Source organism: Toxorhynchites rutilus, chromosome 3 (assembly GCF_029784135.1).
Source record: "Toxorhynchites rutilus septentrionalis strain SRP chromosome 3, ASM2978413v1, whole genome shotgun sequence".
Lineage (NCBI taxonomy): Eukaryota > Metazoa > Arthropoda > Insecta > Diptera > Culicidae > Toxorhynchites > Toxorhynchites rutilus.
The window spans coordinates 211,485,923-211,511,667 of record NC_073746.1 but is presented as its reverse complement, the minus strand read 5'-3'; the positions used below and the strand labels follow the sequence as shown (position 1 = coordinate 211,511,667).

At 44.7% G+C, this 25,745-nt stretch overlaps 1 protein-coding gene across 4 annotated transcripts in view; it reads right to left on the bottom strand.

Moving 5' to 3' along the window:
• The window catches only part of LOC129775858 (cardioacceleratory peptide receptor-like), a 237,690-nt gene that overhangs the window by 109,170 nt on the left and 102,775 nt on the right, over positions 1–25,745 (bottom strand). The window contains exon 1 of one of the 4 annotated variants that reach the window (XM_055781020.1): positions 25,629–25,668. The exons of the other annotated variants lie outside the window; for them this stretch is intronic. The gene's annotated coding sequence lies outside the window, so the exon portion shown is untranslated. Of the gene's footprint in view, positions 1–25,628; positions 25,669–25,745 lie in introns of those variants that run through there. 4 annotated transcript variants of the gene reach the window in all.

Genomic DNA, 25,745 nt, shown 5'->3' with positions numbered 1-25,745 from the left:
TGTGGATGTCAGAAGCAGCTAGAGAAGGCCGAAGTCTAATTTGTCAACAAAAAAGTGACAGTAAGATCAACTTTTAAGCGTTGAAAGACAGTTTTAGGCCCTGTTCTCACTGCAGCGGAGCGTCAACGTGGCATGAGCGGGGCGTGTTTACTTCTCGCCACGATTTTTTGATTTACTCACATTGCACCGTGCCATCGGCGTGTCCAAGATGGTGGAGTTAGCAGGTGGCTCGTAATTTACACTATTTAGAAAAGACGTATGAGGAATGGCAAGACGAAAAGTTTGGATTTGTTTATGTTATTACTTACGTTGGTATGGTTACATTTGATTTCGTCGAAGGTATTTGAAGCAGTACAATAAATAAACAGTTGTCGTTGAAAATATGCTTCCATATGCTTCCGCCAGCTGGCTCGGCTAATGTGATATGATTTATACAGGGAATGCTTTGATCGTGGTACCACCACTGGCGCATAATTTGCAGCTTTGTTTTTTGTGCTGGTTCATAACGGCAATCAACCGTGCCGGCGAAACTCTAGTCAATGTTTAGTGTTGTTTGGATACCATCTATGTAAATAAGTTCAAACTTACGGGATACGTCCGAACGGCAATTCTGACATTACGTTTTACCTTCCACTTCACTTTCCTTGGGCGTGTCTTCGGCATGTTTTATCAAAATTGTCAACGTGTGTGTAAGAAAGAGTGACATTTGATTTTGTTTTGAAATATAGCACCGTTGAACGTATCCGGGTCAAAACGTCGTCGATGAAAAAGATTTTCAATTAGTGCCTGAGTCAAGCAAGAAGGATTACAGGACATGCATTCGGCGTCCTCGCTTTATGTTGTCGAAAGCAACACGATACACGCACATTCAGAAGATATCGATTGGTATTGTGCGTCTGACACATCAGAATGGATCATAACAATGACAAATTAATTCGTCTTAGCATCAGTCCCGCACACAGGGGTGCCAAGGGATTTTTTTCACACAATATTGAAAATGTGAATGTAACAAAAATAGGGAAGATTTCATAGTATATTACGCAAAATCGTAATTGCGTAATCGTAAGTACAAACAGTTCAGAAATCAGAACAAATAAACAATTGACCGAATAAAATGTGTGTGTTTTCTCAATTCTAGTCGTCCCTCGGATTTTCCCACAATGGGAGTGGCCACATTCTTGCATACAGTTCGCGTTAGCTTTCATGATACGGCTTCTTTTTCAGTTTTTTTATTTTGATATATCTTCACAAAATTAAATATCTTCGTAGTGAACAAAATGTAAATAAAATCAAAATGAAGGCATGTAACGACATTCGGCAACCCTCCTCCCGCATGCACACTGTAATAAATTATGTCACTACGTTCGAAGTTCAAATCTCGCGTAACTTTTGAAAAGGTCATATGTAACATTTTTGTCAACTCGAGAAAAACGAATTTGAAGACCCGAACATTAATCTTCGAATTGTCTTGAAAGAATAACTCTGAAAAACCAATCGTAACTGTTGTTCCGTGATTTGAGCTTAAAGTTGAAGCCTAGGAACGAAAAATGTTTGACGTTTTGACTGCCGCGTTTGCACATTGGACATATCACGTTGCACGATGAGAATCTGAAACTAACTACTAAACAGCAATCCAAATATCAGCATTTCGTTCTAAAGACAGATTATTGTTGTTATCACTCGTTGAATTGCACTGAAATCGCTAACAACGCCCGTAGGAAACAAAAACTCAAAACGACCGAAGTACGACTTCGTGTTGTTTTGACTGCTTTGTTACTTCGGACGTTCCGAGCGTCGGAGGAAAGTGGCGTCCGAAGTAACGACCGAGTGCTTAAAATCCGAATCTGCACATTGGATATTTTTGGTATCGGCGATAAAAAGATGAAGAAGATAGATACATGAACGATTGTTTTTGTAATGCATTCAATGATTGAAATCTAATAGCGTGCATCCATTAACTCGATTTGTTTACTTTTGTTACATAGGACCTTTTCAAAAGTTAAGCGAGAAATATCACCGGCGTGAAGTGTTTTCATTTGCACGCCAGTAACACGCCAAAAGCTCGCTCACGGCACGTCAGCTTGGTGTGAACACATCGGTAAGAGCACACGCGATTAATCGTTAGCGTCACACGCCTTTCGGGAACATATTGGGGAACAAATTGAAAATCGAAAATCGAGTACATCGTGAAAATTGTCCAATTTCAAACGCTTATTGCTCAGTCATTTCATGATTGATTGATGAATTTTTTGCGTTAATCGAATTCGGCACTCCATAACAATTTTTTATATTGAAGAAAATAATATATGTCATGAAACTAACTATCGAATAATTGAAAAATCTCAACCCCTATCCTGACGGAAATACCCACTTCTGATTGGTCGAATTTGACGACACATGCGGCGGGTCCCTAACAGAGACATCAAAACCAAGCTGCCTGGGAGAAATCGGCATTGCAAATACATGAAATTAGGGGGAGCTTTTGTTCCTACCGAAAAGTATTCCCTAACAGAGACATCAAAATCAAGCTTCCTGGGGGAAATCGACATTGCAAATACATGAAAGTAGAGGGAACTTTTGTTCCTGCTGAAATGTGTTCCCCAACAGAGACATCAAAACCAAGCTGTCTGGGGAAATCGGCATTGCAAATACATACAAGTCGGGGGCATTTTTGTATTGCAAGTAAGGTTAGTGATACGATTAATTCTAGCAGATAAAATTTAAATTTGGAACTTCAATGTTGGTTGCTTGGTGAAATTTCATATCAATGACCGATCGTGTATTAAGAAAAATTTAGTACAAGTGTAAGTGTAAAATTGTATATGGTAGCAGTTGTGTTGAAAATGATTTGATATATGAAACGATTTATTTCAATTTTTAAAAATAAAAACCAAGGTGTGTTTCCGCTCGAGAACGGGTCGTTTGGTTTAATCTGTCTGTTTTGTTGTGTTCATTTTCACCCAAGGAAGGTTTATACGGCGAGAAAAATTGGAAAAGTGAAGAAATCTTAGAAAAAATAATTTCCCATATGCTCTATGTATAATATTAGGTGCTGTTAGTACATTTAATATTCGCATTGGGTTGAATAAACAATCAGAAAGTAGAAATTATAAATGAAAATTACCTTTTCCATTTCAAATATGTTTTCTCTATATTAAGGTAACATGTTTTTACTGATGAGAAAAATTGATAATTGTGTTCGGTATTGGTCCATTGGCACCATCCAATGACTGTTTACCATCTATCTGTCATCATCACTCGGTAAACACTGGTAACACTGGTAAATATCCAAGATCATGTATGTTTGTATGTTTGTATGTTTGTATGTTTGTGAGGAACGCTCTTCCAGCCTTATCTGGGAAGGGATAACCCAGACGTCGAGTGGGGATCGCACCCACAAAAACCAAGCCCTCTACTCGTAGCCTCATTCCCCCCGGGACCACATCTAGGCGACTACTTCAGGGGGCGGCTGTGCTCATGCACTTCACGAGTTTTCAACGCTAACTAGCGTTGATCCTTCCCTTTTTCTCTATACATCTCATTTACGTTTCCGTTGTACTCCGCCACGCACATCCGCAGCACAGGCTTCCTTTTACCCGTCGAGACGTGTACCGATTAGGAATTGCCCTCCAACTTGACGCGCAACCCGTCACAGTCACCCTCGCGGGGTTTCTCACCTGTCGAGACGTGAACCGATTAGGAAGCGCCCTCCATCTTGACGCGCGCCCCGTCACAGCCACCCTCGCAGGATTTCTCTTCCCAACGGAGCGCCGATTAGGCAGTGCCCTCCAACATAACGCGCACTCCGTCACAGCAACTCTCGTGGGGGTACCCACCGATTTGATGATGCTCTCCTAGGCTCTCGCTCCGCCGAAACGACCCTCGCAATGTTCCTCTCTCAATCCACCAACAGGCATTGCCAGCATTTTCTTGACCCTGCTCTCCAGATTCCGCTTATCCGTCGAGACGTGTACCGATTAGGAATTGCCCTCCAGCTTGACGCGCAACCCGTCACAGTCACCCTCGCGGGGTTTCTCACCTGTCGAGACGTGAACCGATTAGGAAGCGCCCTCCAACTTGACGCGCGCCCCGTCACAGCCACCCTCGCAGGATTTCTCTTCCCAACGGAGCGCCGATTAGGCAGTGCCCTCCAACATAACGCGCACTCCGTCACAACGACTCTCGTGGGGTACTACACTTTGCAACAGCCCTCGCATTTGTTCCTCTTCTATGGTCAGGGGTTATTACTACGCTGGTCGGCCCTCCACTTCCGCTGTAGCTCGGACATGATGTGTATGATTACACTGTTCACAGCGTTCCAGGTGCCCTCGTCGCGACACATTTTCTCTACTATGTTCCCGGCATGAAGGGCAGGCAGCCCCTCGCGTCTTGCGGTGAACCTGGGACACACAAATACCACGTGTTCTGGTGTTTCCTCCACATCTTCACACTCCGGACAGAGTGGCGACGTTGCGTGCCCGAACCGGTGCAAATATTGCCTGAAGCAGCCATGTCCAGACAGGAACTGTGTCAGATGAAAATTCACCTCCCCGTGCTTCCTGTTCAGCCAGGTCGATAGTACCGGTATGAGCCCATACGTCCACCTGCCTTTCTCCGCCGTGTCCCATTCCTGCTGCCACTTCAAGAGTGATTCTACTCTCGCTGTTTTCCGGATACCCCTGATTTCCTTTCGTCTGTAGCACTCTCTGTCTTCCGCCAGAGTGATGCCAATAGGGATCATGCCGGCGATAACGCAGACTGCCTCCAACGAGATCGTCCTATACGCGCTCGCAACTCTCATCGCCATGAGCCGAAACGTACGGTCCAGTTTTCTACGATTCCGGTGGGTTTCGAGAGCCGCCGACCAGGCTGGTGCTCCGTACCGCAGTATGGACGAGGATACAGCAGCCAGGAGACGCCTTTTGCTACTGCAAGGTCCTGCGTTATTCGGCATTATTCTCGCTATCGCGCTAATGGACTTCTCTGCTTTCTCGCAGACGTAGTCGACGTGGTTGTTGAAATTCAGCCGGTCGTCGATCATAACTCCCAAGTATTTCAACCTACGCTTAGAAGTTATCACGTGTTCCCCGACTGTGATTTCCGCTCGCTGCACGGCTTTGCAGTTACTCACCAACAATACTTCCGTTTTATTATGAGCAATCTGCAGTTTCGCTGCTTCTCTACTGAGACGATGGACTCGATTGCAAGCATCTTCACCTCTTCGAGTGTCTCGCCTGCCACTGTGAGAGCGATATCATCCGCGAAGCCCACGATCTCCACGCCTTTGGGAAGCTTCAGATTCAGTACTCCGTTATACATTACGTTCCAGAGCGTTGGGCCCAGGATAGAGCCTTGTGGTACTCCGGCCGTTATATTCAACGTTGTCTGCCCCGTGCTCGTCTCGTAGACTAGGACGCGGTTCTGGAAGTAGCTTCCTAGAATTCTGCACAGGTACCCAGGAACCTTCATACGGTGTAGGGACTCGGCAATGGTTTCCCAGCTAGCGCTGTTGAAAGCATTCCTCACGTCGATCGTTACTATAGCACAATGTCGGTCGCCCCTCCGCTTTTGCTGTGACGCCTTCTCTGCCTTTTCAACCACTGTCCGGATAGCATCAACGGTGGACCTACCTTTCCGGAATCCAAACTGCATCTTTGACAGACCATGGTCACTCTCCGTACATTTCGTCAGTCTGTTGAGGGTAATCCTTTCCAAGAGTTTCCCAAGAGTATCCAGCAGGCATATAGGCCTATAGGATGTTGGTACCCCCGGGGGCTTTCCTGGTTTTGGCAGCAACACTAACTTTTGGATCTTCCATTTCTTAGGAAAGTGACCATCATCCAAGCATTTCTGTAGCACTATCCTGAAAATGTCCGGGAACGCCTGAATCGCCGTTTTCAAGGCCGCGTTGGGGATTCCGTCGGGGCCGGGCGCTTTGTTTACCTGCAGTCTCTTCGCCACTGCTACCAGTTCTTCACTGGAAACTTGAGAACGTTCGGTAGCTATTTCGGCGTACGGTGTCGGTGGCCATATCGTAGGATCATGCATCGGAAATAAACCCTCCACAATGACCTTCAGCTTCTCGGGACACGATTCGACGGGCGTCACAGGTCCTCTGATCTTCGCCATCACGACTCGATACGCGTTGCCCCATGGGTTGGCATCTGCATCTCGGCACAGCTCCTTGAAACAGTTCGCTTTGCTCAGTGTAATTCCCCGTTTCAAGGCGGCTCTAGCTGCTCGGTACACCGTATTTCGTTCCTCTCTATCAGCGCTATTTCGTGCTCTCTGAACGCGTCTTCTGGCTTGAAGACAGCTAGCGCGAAGGTTGCGAAGAGAGTCGTTCCACCAGTAAGCTGGGCGTCTTCCATTTTTTGGTACAACTTTCCTCGGCATGGTAGTGTCGCATGCTCTCACCAGTAGATCTGTCAACTTTTCTGCGTTCCAATCTGAAGCTCCGCCAGCTAGACGAAGTGCTTCGACGAAAAGGTCATTGTCGAAAGCATTCGTCTTCCACTTCCGCTCACCGCTTGTTGTCCTCCGAACTAGCACGTGGTTTCGTTGACCGATTCTGTACCGGATCGCCTGGTGATCACTGTGCGTATACGACTCGCACACTTTCCACTCCGTACTCGCCAACAGCGACGGACTGCAAAAAGTAACGTCGATGATGGATTCGCGCCCATCTTTCCGGAAAGTGCTAGTGGTACCTTCGTTTAGTAACGTTACTTCCAGCTTTGCTAGAGCTTCCAGTAGACTGTACCCTCTGATGTTGGTGCATCTACTTCCCCACTCCACCGCCCACGCGTTGAAGTCGCCTCCAATGACGATCGGTGTTCTACCGATTAGTTCCTCGGTCATTGCGTCTAGCATCTGGTGGAATTGCTCAGTTGTCCATCTCGGGGGTGCGTAGCAACTACACATGAAGATTCCATTAATTTTGGCGATTACGAAACCTTCATGTGAACCTCCAACCACTTCCTGGATAGGATATCTGCCCATCACCTGTATTGCAGCAATCCCTAAGCTATCCGTCGCCCAGCTGCCATTATCACGGGGTACTCGGTACGGCTCCGCTATGATTGCAACGTCGCATTTTGTCTCTGTTGTCGACTGCCACAACAGTTGCTGAGCTGTGTTGCAATGGTTCAGATTGATCTGAATTATCTCCGTTACTGCGATTCTGCTAACGCCTTCTTATACGAGGGACACTTGAAGCTTCCTGTCGCATGGTCGCTGCCGTTCTCTGGTTTGCAGAGCAAGCATTTCGGTTGCTTCGTGCAGTCTCTCGCAACATGCCCTTTCTCACCGCATCTCCTGCACAGTTCAGACCTGTCGGGGCCTGTGCAGCTTCTTGCCTGATGTCCAAAGCCCATGCACTGGAAGCATCTCTCCATCCGCTTGGCCACCCGGGGCACCATCTTCAGCGAGCAAACCGACCAGCCAACTTTTATTTTGGTCGTTTCTACCATCTTATTGGCTGCGACTGTTGAGAGCCGTATCGACGCCGTCTGCGTGCCACCATACGCCTTCCTCATACGGATCGTCATTGGTGTATTGTCCAGCTTACACTGTTCTATTAACTCGCGCCTTAACTCCTCGTCTGTCGTGATTTCGTCGAGATTTCTGCATTCGACCACTGATTCCTGGGATAGAGCCCTCACCTTCGCCTCCTCACCGAGCGACTTCGCAACCAGTTCCTTGAAGGCTGATCTTTTGACCGCCGGATCCCTCTTGAGCTCGAAGAGCATCTCTCCTTTCTGGGTGCGCCTGGTTTTCACCACATTCTCTCCCAGTTCTTTCAACTCCGGATCGTCTCTCACTTTCCGCAGGAGTGATGCGTAAGTCACTCCTTCCTTCACCTCGACGATCAGAGCATCTCCCTTACTTCGCTCGCGTCTGGGCCTGGTTTTTTTGTCTCCTGCACACCTTTCTTCTTTTCTTCTTTCTTCTTCCGTTTCTCCGTCTGTTTTTCGACAGTTCGCCATCCACTGCCTTCACCTTCCTTTTTGTTTTCCAGGTTGTCATTTTTAACCTTCTTCAGGTCTTCTTCATCCCCTGGGGTATCCCTCTTCCTTTTGTCCGATCGTGGGTTTCGTGGCGTCTTAGGCGTCTCCTGTATCTCGACGGACATCTTCTCCCTTGCTTCAGCGAGTGCTTTTTCAACAACCTCTGCTCGCGTGATCATCTCCTTCTGTTCGCGGTCAGCAGCCGTAACGGCGGATTTGATGCTTGTGACTAAATGTTTGATCTTAGTATGGACATTGTTTTTGTCCTTAATGAACTCGTAGAGCTCGTTCACTTTTTTCTTGACCTCCATCAAGCTTGACCTCCCGACCTGCAGCCCTTCTAAAGAAGTGGTGGTGTTGGCTTTATGCACTTGTATCAGGCTAGTCTCTCCTTGTTGTGGATGCTGTTGGTGTCCTATAGGATTCGCTATGGTTGTCTGGTTGCGAATTGGTGATCTCTGGAGCTTACCGCTCCTTGCGAACACGCTCGCCTCTCCCGTTGGTGTGTCTTCATTACCGTCGTTTCGTCTGTTGAATTGTTCGATGATATTCATGTCTGTTGGGTCCCAACTTCGGGCCGCTATCTCCGCTCGTTGTACATAGTCGCTATCAGTGATCCCATGGTTGTCTATGCAAGCAGTGAGGCCATGCAGGGGTTGACACGGTCCTTCATAGGGACCGTGTTCAGAGCCAGATCAGCGCAAGTCAGGAATGTGACATCTGACGCCTAGTACCTAGTGCCTGAGCCTAGACGAGCATTGAACGTACCCGAAGACTTGCCAAGTTATTACCGGGACGGGGGCAATCGCACTATTAGCCTACACGCCGTTTCAGGAAGGTGTCACCCTTCCTTACTCAGGGAACAGGATAGCACGACTGTCAGCCTTTAGCGTCGTGTTGAAATCGTTTCCGTATCGTGTCCGTTTTCTATGTCGTAACCAGTATGTCGTAATCAGGATCTTACTGGCGTCAATCCTGATGTGCTTGGCACTCCTTTCGTGGCTCCTGTACACGGTATTTCCCCCGTGCAATCTCCAATAGGCTTTACCGCGCCCTTACTCGCGTTGTCACCCGATTAGTCGCCTCATACGACAGGGACAGGGACCAAGACCCGAAGTGCTATTCTAGGCCGGCAACTCCACGGTGTGTGTTTGTTTGTATGTATGTATGTTTGTATGTTTGTATGTTTGTATGTTTGTGTGTTGTATGTTTGTATGTTTATATGTTTGTATGTTTGTATGTTTGTATGTTTGTATGTTTGTATGTATGTTTTTTTTTTTTTTTTGGCAAGGAGGTGGAGATCTTCATAGACTCCCCGTCGCCATGTTGACTGGGTAGTGTGAGATTTTTACTCACTAAAACCACCTCCTTGTACTTCATGCCTGGACCCCCCGGAACCACCATTTGTTATTACTTCGGGAGGGGGCTGTGCTCATGCACTCATCTCTCTAGATTTGCTATGCTGAATCTTTGCTCGTTCCTCCATCTTCGTTGGAGCGTCGTCAACATTTTTGTTATTGCACGATTCACTGCATTCCACGTACTTTCACTTTCGCACATCTTTTGGACGATGTTCTGAGCATTTAGGGTTGATCTGCTAGCGAGGAACATTTCTTCCCTTTCAATAGAAAAACGGGGGCAGTCGAAAACCACGTGTTCTGCTGTCTCCTCTATTGTGTTACACTCTGGGCAAAGCGGCGAACTTGCATGGCCGAATCTGTACAAGTACCATCTGAAACAACCATGACCGGATAGGAATTGCGTCAGGTGGAAGCTCACTTCTCCGTGTTTTCTTTCTACCCACGTAGTGATGTTCGGGATCAAGCTGTGGGTCCATCTACCGTTAGGCGTGTTGTTCCACTCCTGCTGCCACTTTCTCATGGAGCCAGCCCTTGCTTTTACCCGCACTTTTCTGTTACTCTGCACGCTTTCTGTTCTCTGTTTGTAACACATGTCGTCTTCGGCCAGAGTGAGATCGATCGGGATCATTCCGGCTATGACACAAACCGCATCCGCAGATATAGTTCTATAAGCGCTCGCTACTCTCATCGCCATTATTCGGTATGTTCTAGTCAGCAGCTTGCGATTTTGTTGGCATTCAAGCGCTGCTGTTCAAACTGGACCGCCATATCGGAGTATTGATGTTGCTACACTGGCCAGGAGGCGTCTCTTACAACTGCTAGGCCCCGCGTTATTCGGCATAACTCTAGCTAGCGCCGCGATGACTTTGGCCGCTTTCGTGCATGCGTATTTAACATGACTCTTGAAATTTAGTCGGTCGTCGATAATCACCCCAAGGTATTTCAGCTCACGTTTGGAGACGATAGTATGCGCCCCAACATTGATCTTCGCTTGCTTTACAACTCTGTGATTGCTGACCAACACCATTTCGGTTTTGTGATGTGCTATCTGCAACTTAGCCTCTTTCATCCAATTTTCCACTATCTTTATCGCCTCTGTAGCCAGCATCTCGATTTCCTCACGAGTCTCGCCTGTCACCGTCAGGGAAATATCATCGGCGAAGCCGGTAATCTTCACTCCTGTAGGAAGCTTCAACCTCAGCACACCATCGTACATCCCGTTCCACAGCGTTGGACCCAAGATGGAGCCCTGAGGGACACCCGCTGTTATATTCAATGCCTTCTGTCCCTTCTCTGTGTCATAAGTCAGAACCCTGTTTTGAAAGTAGCTTTTGAGGATCTGGCACACATAATTCGGGACCTTCATTCGGTGCAGTGCTTCGGCAATAGCTTCCCAACTGGCGCTGTTGAAAGCATTTTTCACGTCAATCGTTATTATAGCGCAGTATCGATCGCCGCGTCTATTCTGTTTTAAGGCTTTTCTGGCTGCTTCGGCAACTAACAAGGATGGCATCCACCGTGGATTTATATTTCCGGAACCCGAACTGCGTCTTCGAGAGTCCGTTGTCACTTTCTGTGTACTTCGTCAACCTGTTCAGAATTATCTTCTCCAGCAGTTTTCCGAGGGTATCCAGTAGACAGATGGGCCTATAGGAAGAGGGTTCCCCTGGCGGCTTTCCTGGTTTCGGCAACAGTACCAGTTTCTGCTTCTTCCAAATATCTGGAAAGCATCCTTCATCCAGACACTTTTGCATCGTTGCTCTGAAAAGATCTGGATACGCTTCAACCGCGGCTTTGAGGGCCACATTTGGGATTCCGTCGGGGCCAGGTGCTTTATTCACTTTCAGTTCTTTTGCCGCCGCCAGCAGCTCTTCTGTGGACACTCTCTCGACGTGTTCTTCATTTTCACTATATGGTGTTGCTGGCCAGCTCGTTGGATCATGCTGCGGGAAGAGCCCTTCTACCGCACCGGACAGCTTTCACTGGGTGTCGATGAACCTTTAATCTTTGCCATCACCACCCTATATGCATTGCCCCAAGGGTTCGCATCGGCATCGCGGCATAGTTCTCTGAAGCAGTTTATCTTATTACGTCTTATTTCATGCTTAAGGGCGGCTTTTGCTGTTTTGAGTTCTTCCCTGCGCTCTACTCTGTCGATAGCATTTCTGGCCCTTTGCATCCTCCTCCTGGCTCGGAGACAGTTCGACCGAAGGGAGTTAATCGTCTCGTTCCACCAATAAACTGGGCGACGTTCGCCTTTCGGTATTAGTTTTCGTGGCATGGTAACGTCGCATGCTCTCACTACCAAATTTGTTAGTTCGCCGGCACTAAGACTGGTGACTGTTCGCTCCTCTCGGAGTGCTTCAATGAATAAATTCTTGTCGAATTTCTTCGACTTCCACCTGCGACCTTTTGTTTTTATATTTCTTGTTTTAGATGAACTCTGACAGCGCACAGTGTAGCGGATTGCTTGATGGTCGCTGTGAGTGTAATCATCACATACTCTCCAATTTACTGCCAACATCGGACTGCAGAAGGTAACATCGATGATTGATTCTCGACCGTTTCTATGGAAAGTGCTGGTGTAGCCTTCGTTGACCAGTCTCACATTCAGCTTCGCCAGGGCTTCCAGTAGACTAAAACCCCTTGCGTTGGTAAATCTGCTCCCCCACTCCACTGCCCAGGCGTTGAAGTCTCCACCGATGACTATGGGACTCCGGCCGATGAGCTCTTCTGTTAGGTTATATAGCATCAGATCAAACTGTTCTATTGTCCATCTCGGGGGGGCATAGCAGCTACATACGAAGATTCCATTTATTTTGGCTATCACGAACCCTTCGTATGTATTGGATACCACTTCCTGGATGGGGTATCTTCCCATCGTCGATAGTGCAGCCATTCTAGCTTTATCGGTCAACCAGTTTCCGTTATCTGGAGGTACTTGATACGGCTCTGCTATGATCGCCACATCGCATTTGGTTTCTGATGCGGCTTGCGATAGCAATTGTTGCGCCGTGTCGCAGTGATTCAGGTTTATCTGGGTTACCTCCATTTGGTTATTGCTGCCATCGCCCTTTTATAGACCGGGCATCTCGATCCCCCTGTGGCGTGGTCTTTTTCTTCCTCCGTCGTGCAGAGCATGCACCTTGGGGGCTTAGTACAATTCTTTGCCAAATGCCCCTTGTCGCCGCATCTTATACAGAGCTCCGATCTGTCAGGTCCTTTACAGTACTTTGCTTGGTGGCCAAAGTCCATGCACTTGAAACACCTAGATACTTGCTGGATAGCTCTCAGGGAACACACCGTCCATCCGACTTTCATCTTACCAACCTCCAATAGCTTGCTAGCTGCGGTTCTTGGCAGTCTTAAGGTTGCTATTTGAGTATTTCCAAATGCTTTCCTCAGCCTGATTGATATGGCGACTTCTCCCAGCTCAAACTGTTCATTCAGGGCTACTCTCAATTCGGTATCTGTAGTGATCTCGTCCAGGTTTCTACATTCTACAACTGTTTCTTGGGACAGAGCTCTCACTTTCGCTGTTTCGCCCAAAGATTTCTCGACAAGCTCTTTATAAGTTGAGCTTCTAATCGTTGGGTCCTTCTTCAATTCGAACAGCAATTGTCCATTTTGAGTTCGCCTTACTTTGGCCACGTTTTCTCCGAGATTTTTCAGGGACGGATCCTCTTTAACTTTTCGCAAAATCTCAGCATATGTTGCAGCGCCCGCTGTAGCCACAATCAGAGCGTCCGGCTTCGGCCTCTCCAGCCTAGGCTTTGATTTTTCTTTCTTCTTCTCTTCTTTTTTCTTTCTTTCGATCTTTTTCCACTCATTTATCTCTTCGTTGTTCTGTTTGCTTTCACCATTAGCCACTTCGCTACCATCTTTTTGTTTCTTTGCTGCCCTTTTCTCTTCAGGAGTTAGTCTTTTCCTTTTCGCGGTTAACGGGGTACTGTCACTCATTGGTGTCGAGATCGCTTCTATCGGCTTACTCTGCACATTCTCTTTCAGTGCGTTCTCCGCCTTTTCAGCTTTTGCTCTCCAGAATTGTTGCTCGCGTTCGGCTGCTGCAAGCGCCGATTTGATTTTAATCGTCAAGGTCCTTATGACGGCGTGAACGTTACTGCGAGGCTTAATGTACTCGTAGAGTTCATCAGATGCCCTTTTGGCCTCACCCAGCTTAGTTTTCTCGTGTTGCAGGTTTGGCTGCTCTCCGATGTATTTATCGCTTGTGGATTTTGGTGCTGGTGGTTGGCTCAGCGGCGGAGATCTCATCACCTGTCCCCTTCTGGCAAAGATGCCTACCTCTTCGATTTCGCTCTCGATTTCTGTTGAATTTGTTTGGAAACTCATTTTTGTTGTTGGGTCCCAACTCCGGGCCGCTATCTCCGCTCGTTGCACATAGTCGCTATCAGTGATCCCATGGTTATCTATGCAAGCAGTGAGGCCATGCAGGGGGTTGACACGGTCCTTCATGGGGACCGTGTTCAGAGCCAGATCAGCGCAAGTCAGGAATGTGACATCTGACGCCTAGTACCTAGTGCCTGAGCCTAGACGAGCATCGAACGTACCCGAAGACTTGCCAAGTTATTACCGGGACGGGGGCAACCGCGCTATTAGCCCACACGCCGTTTCAGGAAGGTGTCACCCTTCCTTACTCAGGGAACAGGATAGCACGATTGTCAGCCTTTAGCGTCGAAAGTAATTCTCATCCTTAACATGTCCGTTTTCCGTGTCGTACCAGTATATCGTAATCAGGATCTTACTGGCGTCAACCCTGATGTGCTCGGCACTCCCTACGTTGCTCCTGTACACGGTATTTCCCCCGTGCAATCTCCATAGGCTTTACCGCGCCCTTACTCGCGTTGTCACCCGATTAGTCGCCTTCTACGACAGGGACAGGGACCAAGACCCGAAGTGCTATTCTAGGCCGGCAGCTCCACGGCATGTTTGTATGTTTGTATGTTTGTATGTTTGTATGTTTGTATGTTTGTATGTTTGTATGTTTGTATGTTTGTATGTTTGTATGTTAATATGTTTGTATGTTTGTATGTTTGTATGCTTGTATGTTCGTAACGTGTTTGTCTGTAGCGCTGACCCACATTAATAGAAATTTGACCCCCTTTCTGTTGACCGATTGATCTGAAATTTGGAACACACCTTTATCTCTGTAGTCATTATAAAACTGCGTATTTCATTATCTTGGAAATTCAAGATGGCGACAGCTACAAAATGGCGGATCACAAATTTTCTCAAATCCTCATCGATATGGGTTTTCTAAAACCCCATCAATATGGGTATCAAATGAAAGGGCTTGACTAGTAGAATACGGTTATTTATGTATCCTTTAAAATATAAATCCAAGATGGCTGCCATTAAAAAATGGCGGACTACATATTTTATCCAAACCTCATTAATACTAGTAGAACACAGTTATACACAGTATACACAGTTATAAATGCAAATCCAAGATGGCTGCTACTACAAAATGGCGGACTACATATTATGTCAAAACCCCGTTAATATGGGTATCAAATGAAAGGGCTTGATTAGTAGAACACAGTTATTTAAGAAAAATGCAAATCCAAGATGGCTGCCACTTCAAAATGGCGGACTACATATTTTCTCAAAACCCTATTATTATGGGTAACAAATGAAAGGGCTTGAATAGTAGATCATAGCAGATCATGAAAAATACAAATCCAAGATGGCCGCAAACACAAAATAGCAAATTTCTTTATTAAACGGTTTTATTTAGCTTGAACTGTTTGTATGTATGTTTGTATGTCTGTAGGGTTGTCCCAAATTCATAGAAATTTGACCGATAGGAACTGATCGAATTTATAAAACACCTTTATCTCTGCTGTTATTTTGAAACTGCTTATCTTGAAAAATCCAATTTGGCCGCCGCTACAAAATAGCTGATTCTATATCATCTAAAAAAAAGGATGATTGAGATATGGGTATCAAACGAACGAATTTGACTTGGAGAACACACTATGTATTTTCTGCAATCCACTCAATATCGGTATCAAATTAAATTATTTGACTGATAGAATACAGTACAATGGTTTTATTGTAGAGAAATATTCTAATAAAACAGATAATGTACTAAAAACTAGAAAATAAAATAATTTAAAAAAACTTTTTAAGTTAAACGGTTTAATTGTGATTAATCATAACAATGTACTAAAAGCTAGAAAGTAATTAGGCAAGTAGCAGTTTTCACATCTCTCCTTCATAAGTCTAGGGCATTGATAAGACTAAAATAAAATCGTGGGGCACGTTGGATTTCCATTATCCACAATTAGCGATTTCATCATATGTCCCACGATTTATTTTAGGCTTATCAATGCCCTAGACTAATGAAGGAGAGGTGTGATAACTGCTAACTGCTACTTGCCTAATTATTTTCCGGCTTTTAGTACATTGTTATGTTTAATCAAAATTAAACCGTTTAACTTAAAAAGTTTTTTTACATACTTTATTTCAATTTTACAACACCAAAAATCGGAATCCACTTGTTAAATTGATCAAACTTTTGTATTATAACATCCATAAGCGACGTGTTTCGATTTTTTTTCTCCACACGTAAAACCTTTCATTCCGATAATTGCATGGTTCTCTCCCAGTTATTATGTTAATCAAACGAACACATGATGAAATCATTGAGGGGAATGTCAGAGAATCTCCTACCTCCGGCCCCGGGGGTCGTAATCAATTACTGATTACACCTCCACAACACAGCAGCTATTGAAAAGAGTATACAATGCAAAATGATTTCGCAATTCCACATGAAATTTCGCGAACCCGCGTCGGTCACACCGGGTCATACGAATTACCCTTTCGTCACGAAGTGCGAAGAGACAATTGTTAGCTCCACTCCAGAGCGCCGCGATGCCCTTATCAAGCATATGGGATAATTTGTCATGATAGGCGTCATTAAAATAAACGCAGAGAGATGAAATTTTATTGATGCCGGTGATGATGAAACGGCGGCTCTGGAGTTCAACGTTGCGTTTTCCTAAAATACCGATGTCTGATTTGCGCCTTGTTAGGCGGGCTCTTGCGTCTTGAACCATACATGGGGCCTCCACACAGGAAAGATGCCGAGGACAAGGGCATGAAAATTCCTTAAATATATGTTTAACTGTGGGCAGTCGATAATTGAATAAGCATCGTGATGTGATGTGCAATAATTTCAGGCATTTCTGTGGCTGATTGATGCTGATTGTAAAATTGCAGCTTTAAACGCCATGTTATTCGCATATTAAACAAATATCCGATATGATAATCTATCCCTAAATTCTTACTTATTACATAAATCAAATCAATTCCTTCGCACAACAGCAATTGCAAATTGGTTGGATACACGGAAGACACACGATGAGTGGGCCAATGACCCCCTAATAGCATTATACGAACGCAAGGGGGAACACCCTTGCCAAATTGGAACGAAAGAAGATATTCCGTCTCCCCCAACTGCCAATAAAACAGACGTAAATTTTCGTTCATCTTCGCGTTCCCCAGCATCCAACCATCTGTCGCATTCCGCTTACCTCTTCGCATTGAACGATCGGGAAGACGGACGTTATTCTTAATTTAGTTAACCCATATAAGACCGGAGTATTAAATTAATGTACAAAGTGTGTAACCTCATAACGATTTTCGGGCAAATGTTGTTCGAGGGGAGGTCTCGTTTCAAGGGAAAATCAGTCATTGTTGCTTGATGTACTGTTGAAATTTCCCAGAAAGTTTCAGCCTCGCTACCAGAACTTAACTTTACCAATTTTCGTTACAATAAAATCCAAATGATTCAGTCGGAATGTCATTACACATACGCGGGGTAATAAACGCATAGAATTTCTTCCCTTTTTTGGGGCACATTTCCTCGATGCGCTGTGCCAACTAGGTCAGCAAAGGCGATATGCAGTTTCCCGGTATGCCATATGCTTCGCGGTTTTTGGTTGAGCGATACGAGAAAGGAAGAAAAAACGACAGAGTGTACCTCAAAAACAAGATGATTTATGTTCGGATCATTAAACTGTCGAAAAGAGTTTTCTGTTACATTCCGCTGTTCCTCCGGAGTTATCTGACTTATTTCTCTTTCACCGAATCACTCACCAGAGAAACCTACATAGAACGAGTACCGGTGAATAAGCATCGAATAGCTCATTTTGGATGAATGACAAGTTTGGATAACGGAAGTAATTCAAACGCAGCAAAAAGATTGTCAAATATTCAACGAAATACATTTGATTGGCATTAACACAGCAAAGGTCTTACTGAGCCTGCAAAAATAAACGAATTAATAAAAAAACAGGAAGTGGGTTATATCTATGGTATAACCGCAAGGGTGACGTAGGACTATCGTTGATTTAGAGATCATTTGTATGAAGTTGAATCTGAATTCATTCTGAATGAATGAATATTTGGAGAACTTCGAAAACGAGAGCGTTACGTTGGAGGCACAAGGTTTTATGCATCCAATATTGGATACGGAAATATCCTACTGATGGGGAAGAATAATCTTCAGAAGCTATCCTGTTGATTACGATTGATTGAAAAATCACAAAAACAAATGTATTTGATCACAGTGTTACATGGAAAGAAAACATTCAAATAAACTCTTTAACATAAATATATTTTGAAAATTCCCAAAGGAACTGGCAGATTATTTTCAGTAACGATTAGATATTTCCACATTTTCCTCGATACTGGAAGCCCACCAGTGGTTAATGCCAACTCGATAACCACCTGTTAATAGCACTTGATTGAAACATATTTGGTCACATTGTTACATGGATAGAAAACATTCAATTAAACTCTTTCACATGAATATATTTTGAAAATTCCCAAAGGAACTGGCAGATTATTTTCCAGCAATGATTAGATCTTTCCGGAACTTTCTCGATGCTGAATGGCATCCTAACGGAAAGAGTTCTGCGCGTGTATGTGTCGATCCTTCGCCGTCCACCTCCTCCAGCACGTTAGGCAACGATGTTGTCTTGTCGATGTCCTCACGAAAAATGAATGTGTCTCACCACCAGAATATCGCTTAAGTATGCTTTTTGTGTGTGATTGAATCGAGAGAAGGTGTGGTTTACGATGGCAATTTGGAAGGCAAACTAGAGGGGAATGAACTCTCTGAGCTCGGAACTATCGGCGAATGAGCAATAATCGATTGCGGGCGCATACAATATTGGATACGGAAATATCCTACTGATGGGGAAGAATAATCTTCTGAAGCTATCCTGTTAATTGCGATTGATTGAAAAACCACAAAACCAAATGTATTTGGTCACAGTGTTACATGGATAGAAAACATTCAATTAAACTCTTTCACATGAATATATTTTGAAAATTCCCAAAGGAACTGGCAGATTATTTTCCAGCAATGATTAGATCTTTCCGGAACTTTCTCGATGCTGAATGGCATCCTAACGGAAAGAGTTCTGCGCGTGTATGTGTCGATCCTTCGCCGTCCACCTCCTCCAGCACGTTAGGCAACGATGTTGTCTTGTCGATGTCCTCACGAAAAATGAATGTGTCTCACTTTCTTTCTTTCTTTCTTTGTTTTTAAGAGGCTTTAAACTTTGCAGTTCATTCGCCTCTAGCTGTAAAGAAAAGTAAATATTTACTGATCCGAGGACCAAAGCAGTAACGAAGCACAAGTGACCCAGCGAAAGGCGTGTTCCAAAAACAAAAAAAAAACAAAAAGGCCCTTCTCAGGAGGATGGGAAGGAAAGGAGTGGAAAGGATTTGGGTGGGATTAGAGGAGTGGAAGGGAGTGGGAGTGGTATGGGAAGGAAAGAGGGGAGGAGTAGGGTGTGGGGTGGTTGTGAAATGAAATGAAATACAGTTTGAATAAAATATAGTGGTTTTGAATTTAATGGTATATAGTAGAGCTGAAAAATGGAGAGGTTTATTTAATGAATTTATCCTCCTTGGTGAGTGTGTCTGTAAAGTTAGGAAATCAGTTAAGTAATGTAATAAATGGAATATATATGTGAGAATATGTATTAATAGATGCGTGTATATATATGTATGTAGGTACATACATGTATATACACACATGAACACGCATACATGACCGTGAAGTGGCGAACTGTAATAAATGAACAATTTCAAAAGTACTTAATGTTTCGATTTAGATTTTACCAAAGAAGTCGGTTTCTTTCAGAAACGCAATAAGATTGGTTTCTTGGGTCTCGTCTCTACTGAGGATATCTCGGAGACTCTGACCTATATTGTGTCGGGCTCGAGCATCTTTGGTATGTTGGCATTCTAATAGAAGATGGCTAACGGAAACGGGTGCTACGTTGCAAGCACATTGGGGTTTTTCGGCTCTGTAGAACAAGTGTGAGTGGGGGAAGTTAGTGTGCCCAATTCGAAGACGGGTAAGGACTTGCATTTCCCTACTATTGAGACGGTCCTCCCAAGGGAGAGTGGAATTTTTGATTTGATGAAGATGAGTGGGACGGCTGTTTATCCAGTCTATGTCCCAACTTTCACGGACTTGCTGTTTTACCCAGCGGACAATGTCAGATGGAGGACAGGGCATGTCTGGGGGTTCCATTTTGCTGCCCTTGCCGGCCAGTATGTCGGCGGCTGTGTTTCCGCGGATTCCTGAGTGACCAGGAATCCAGCAGAAGGAGATGTTTTTTATCTGAAGCAGCCTCTTCTGTTTGTATTGTCCATGGGTGTTTGCTGTTTCCACTTAAAAGGTCATGGAGACAGCTAGCTGAGTCGGAAAATATTGTGGTAGGAAGGAAATCATGGGTGCATTCTTGGGTAGCTATTAAAAGAGCGAAAGCTTCCGCACTGAAGATGGAGCATTGCGGTGGAAGAGAAAAGCTACCTATGTATCTACTCTCAAAAATTCCACATCCAACTCCATCGGCATTGACTGAACCATCTGTATATAAAGGGTGTGTCACATCAAATTGCATCACGGAAAAAACGCTGTAGAAATTTAATTTTTAGGAATTATATCTTCAGCTTTCGCTTATAATCAGATAAGAGTGTATAGATCACGTTGGCCATGCTTCACTGTCAATTTTTCGTAAATTTGGAAAAATGTCGTCAAACGAAAAATAGCGTCGTGAATTAATCCTGTGCACTCATTTCGAGAATCCGGAGTTGTCACATCGGGACATCGGTAAGATGCTGGGAATCGTCCAATCCACGGTCAGCAGAGTACTAAAACGATACTTCGAGAACCTAACCATCGACCGGAAGGTGAAGAACGGCAAAAATGGATGCTCCGATGCAGTGAAAAAGATCACAAGCGCGTAGTTAAGCAGTTTAGACGTGATCCAAGAAGCTCGGTCCGGGATGTCACCAATAAGCTGAATTTGTCAAGTTCATTCGTCCAGCGGACCAAGCAGCGGGAAGGCCTGCGTACATATAAGGTTCAGAAGGCTCCTAACCGCGACGAAAGGCAAAACATGGTGGGGAAGACGTGAGCCCGGAAGCTGTACACCGAAATGCTGACGAAGCCGCATTGCCTGGTAATGGACGACGAAACCTACGTCGAAGCGGACTTTCGTCAGCTGCCGGGCCTGTTGTTCTTCTCCGCAGAGGACAAATTCAGCGTTCCGGAGGAGATTCACAAGCAGAAACTATCCAAGTTTGCCAAAAAGTACATGGTGTGGCAAGCGATCTGCTCTTGCGGAAAGCGGAGCGCTCCCTTCGTGATGATCGGCACGGTAAACGGGCAGGTTTACCTTAAGGAGTGCCTACAGAAGCGCTTACTACCACTATTGAAGCAGCACGAGGGCCCGACCATCTTCTGGCCGGATCTCGCTTCTTGCCACTATTCAAAGGACGTGTTGGAGTGGTACGAAGCCAACGGGGTCACCTTCGTGCCAAAGAAAATGAACCCGCCCAACGCGCCGAAGCTTCGCCCAATAGAGAAATATTGGGCGATTATGAAGCAGGCACTCCGGAAGAACCCAAAAGTTGTCAAATCGGAGGCGGACTTCAAGAGAAAATGGATTTCTGTTCAAAAAAAACTACAACCTGACGTTGTACAGAACCTTATGGACGGGGTAAAGAGGAAGGTGCGAGCATACGGGCTTGGGCTCAAAGTATGAATAAAAAGAAAATGCCAAAAGTTGTTTAATAGTTTTTATTTTACTGTCTAAATTTTCAAAAGGATCGGTCTACTGGGCGAATTTCTACAGCGTTTTTTCCGTGATGCAATTTGATGTGACACACCCTTTACCTGGTGATTAATTTGAAAATTGGATGCAATGAGGTTATTGAAGCAAGCTTTGATTTTTGGAGAAGGGTCTCCCGCTCGGACAGCCTTAAGAAGATCAAGGTTAATGTTCGGCGGTTTGACGTTCCAATTTCTTCCTGTAGCAGATGGCCGTTCACAAATATTGGGGAGGTCTTTGTTTGTGAGGTTGTTGAATAATGTTTTGGCCCTGCGTATTAGTGGGACATTGTGGTCACTGTCGGGAAGTGACAAGTGACGGATGGCTTTTGTCGCCAGGTGTTTGAGGGGAAGTTGACCACTTTCAGCCATTACGGCAAGAGTGGGGCTAGTGGGAAAAGCTCCGATTGCAATCCTGACTGCTTTATTGTAAACTGGTTGAATGGTGTTTAACACACCGTCCCCTCCGCGGCTGAAGGTGCCTATTCCGTATAGGATTTTTGGGACGAACCAACCGTTTACAATATTCAGCAGTGTTTTTCTGTGACCAGAGGCTAGGTTGCAATAGCCTTGATGATGTTCAGCTTCATTCTGGTGGCTATTTTGGTCTTTTGGGAAGGTGGTAAGAAGTTGAGTTTCTTATCAAAAGTAACTCCTAGTATTTTCAATGTCCTCGTTGTGGGGATCGGGATTTTGTTAAGTTGAAGATAGGTTCTCCTACTGAGATGTTTTCCAATGTACATGTGCTTGGATTTCTCCGGGGAAATTTTAAAACCTGTTTTTAGAGCCCAGTTTTGGATGGAGTCTAAGGTTTTTTGAAGCCTCTTTCTCTGATTTAAGCCGAAGCAGCTCGTAGAGATAAGAGTTATGTCATCTGCATAGACTATGATCTTTATGTGATCGGGAATTAGTTCGAAGATGGATTGCATAGCAATGTTGAAAAGGGTAGGTGAAAGTGCTGAGCCTTGGGGGAAACCGTTTTCAGGAATTTTTAAAGAAGACCTATGGTTGTTGATGATGGTTTTGAAAGACCGGTTTTCAAGGAAACTTTTTATGAAGAGGCCTAACCTCCCACGAATCCCCCAGTTGAAAAGGCTTTTCAGCACTGGGTATCTCCATGCCCGATCGAAGGCCTTGGATAGGTCAAGTGAAACGATATCTATGTTCTGTAATTTTTCAGTTGCGTCGTCTAGGATTTTTTCGATTGCTACGAGGCAATCTTCTGTACCTTTTCCCGGGCGGAATGCGAATTGTCTGGAATCAATCAGCTTATTTGACTCGAGAAAGGTCGTTAAGCGTCGATTTATTATTTTTTCCATGACTTTCCCAACACAACTTAGAAGAGTGATGGGGCGGAAATTGTCGAGAAGATGATTGTTCATGTCTGGTTTCGGGATACAGATCATTAAACCCTCTTTCCAGCAACTGGGGAGGGTTCCACTGTCCCAGACTTTGTTGAGGAGCTTCAGAAGTGCTTTTTTCCCGAGATGGGGTAGTTTCTTTAGCATCGGGTAGCTGATGTCATCGGGTCCGGTGGATCCTTGTTTGACTTTGTTCAGTACCCAATCGAGCTCTTTGAGGGAGAGGTTTTTGTTGAAGTCAATTCCACATCGGTATGAAAATCGATTGGAATTTTTTCGCATTCCGTTTTGTGGGTTTGAAAGGTTTGGTCGTAATTTTGATTGGAGGAGGCAGATGCAAAGAAATCTCCAAACGCCTCGGCGATGATTTTCCGGTCATTGGTGTATTGACCGTTAATAAGAAGATTATACTCTTTGCTTCTTTTCTTGCCATGAAGCCTACCAATGTTACTCCATAACTCCTTTGTCGACGTGTTAGGGTTAATTTCGCTGACGAATTTAGCCCAACTATTATGTTTGGCTGAATTAATGGCAGTTCGAGCTTCGTTGCGAGCCCTTTGGAACTCTGTGAGCAGAGTGGGCTTATGGGGGTTATCCGGATGGGCCTTTCTTAGTTTGCGCAAGGCCTTTCGTCGACCTTTGATCGCTGCCTTCACCTCAGGCGACCACCATGGGACGCATTTCCTGCCAGGGATGCCACTGGTTCTAGGGATGTGCAACATTGCAACCTCAAGGACAACTTTGGAGAATTCCTCGGCTGTCCAGTCTTGTTTAGCGGAAAGGCGGTTTTCAATATCAAATTGATAGCCAGCCCAGTCAGCATATTCAAATTTCCATCTTGGCCTTGTTGGAAACTCTGGAGAAGATTGGCCGAAGGGAATGAGAATTGGAAAATGATCGCTGCCGCAGGTATCATCGTGAATGTTCCAAGAAAGTTTTGAAGAGAGTTTGTGTGATACCATAGTAGATGAATTCTGGTGTGTTGGCCGTTGTTTAGAAGGAGTAGGGAATGGTCGGAGATAAAATCTTCGATTATAGATCCTTTTTGATCGAGGTATGCGCCTCCCCAGGCGTATGAGTGGGCGTTGAAATCACCCATAAGTATGATTGGGGCGGGAAGTTGGGAGAACAGATGGTCCAGTTGGTCTCGTAGAGTGGTCGGATTAGAATTATTAGTGATGTAGATGCTGACGACAGTGATTGGAAAGGGGTGTTTAATGCGTACTACCACTGCCTGAAGGTCGGTGGTAATTGCCAGAAGATCATGTGGAGTGCCATCCTTGATTGCGATTGCAACTCCGTGTTTAGAGGGGTTGGGACCCTCTTTGAAGTATGTGATGTACTTTGGGATGAAGTGTTTGTTGAAATTGTTTGGTGTCATAGTTTCTTGAAGGGCTATGACTGTGGGATTAGAGCTCGAAATAAGAATTTTTAGTTCTAAATTCTTTTGTCAGATACTTTTGATGTTCCATTGTATCCCGAATTTCTGTATTGGAGTGAATGTGTTGGTGTTTTTAACTCTAATTGCTAAGTCTTAATTGTGTGTATGCTTGAACTATCCAAAGAGGATTAGTTCGATGATCTTTTACGCTTGGGAAGAGAAGCTTTCTTCGGGGTGTTGGTGTCGTTCTTGTTTGGTGTAGAGGTTTTTGGAGTGTTTGTTGTGTTTGTGTTGTTTTTTGTTGAATGTGCGTTGCTGTTGTTGTTATTGTTGTTTTTTGTTTGATGAGTGTTGTTGTTGTTGTTGTTGTTGTTGTTGTTTTCTGTTGGGGTTGTATTGTTATTTGTTGTTGGTGTCTGTTTTTGTTCATTTCTTGTTCTTTTCTTGTCTTTATTAGTTAGGGTTTCATCTTCGGATTTTTGATCTGAATCTGAAGATGAGCCTTTCGCAATCTTTCTTTTATTTTTATTTTTGTTTGGAACATCGGAAGTATCCATGGAGATGACTGATTCGCTCTCAGATTCAGCTGTTGAACTATCAGTTGTCGAATCTGTCATGGTAGTGTCGAGTGTAGTATCAATTGAAGGGGTGCTTTCGCGGCTGGAAGAGGCCGAAACGGCCGAGGCAGTTGCAGCGCAGTTGCATTTACAGTTGCAGCTGGTTACTGATTTTTGCAAGTTGGAGAGTCTGTCTTGCAAGACACTTGCATATGTTGGTCCATTAATTTGTCCATTGTACTTGTCCTTTGCCTCTTTATAGGAGATACCATAGTCGACTCGGATTTTAGTAATATTATTTTCGCATTGCCATACAGGGCATTTCCTGTTCGAAGAGGAATGGTCCCCTTGGCAATTCACGCAAAATGCTGAAGCGTTGCAGGTTTTAGTTCCATCCTTTTGTTCTGGATGTTCTTGACCGCAATTTCTGCAAAGCGGGTTATCGCGTTTGCATCGTTTGCTTGTATGCCCAAATTTGTAGCATTTAAAGCATTGCATTGGGTTGGGATAGAAATTTCTAGTCCCAGCCCGAATAAATCCGAAATTAATGAAGTCTGGAACAACTGTTCCACGAATAGTTAAAATGAGAGTGGCAGTTGGCACAACAATATTATTCTCCTTCCTGGACATCGCTTGACATCGATCACACCTTGATCGGAAAGCTCTGTAACCAGTTCGGATTCCTTGATGTCCATGACATCACGGCAAGTAACAACACATTTGCGTTGGTTAAGGGTTGAGTGGTAAATCACTTCAATAGGGGTTTCGTCAATCAGTTGATTAATTAGAAGGAGCTTACCGATGATATCCTCATCCTTGGCCGTAAGGATATATTGAGTCCTCTTCTTGTCGTCTCGTTGCGGTCGCGCTGTGTAATATTTTTTGCCTACAGCGTTGGCGATCGTCTTACTTACTA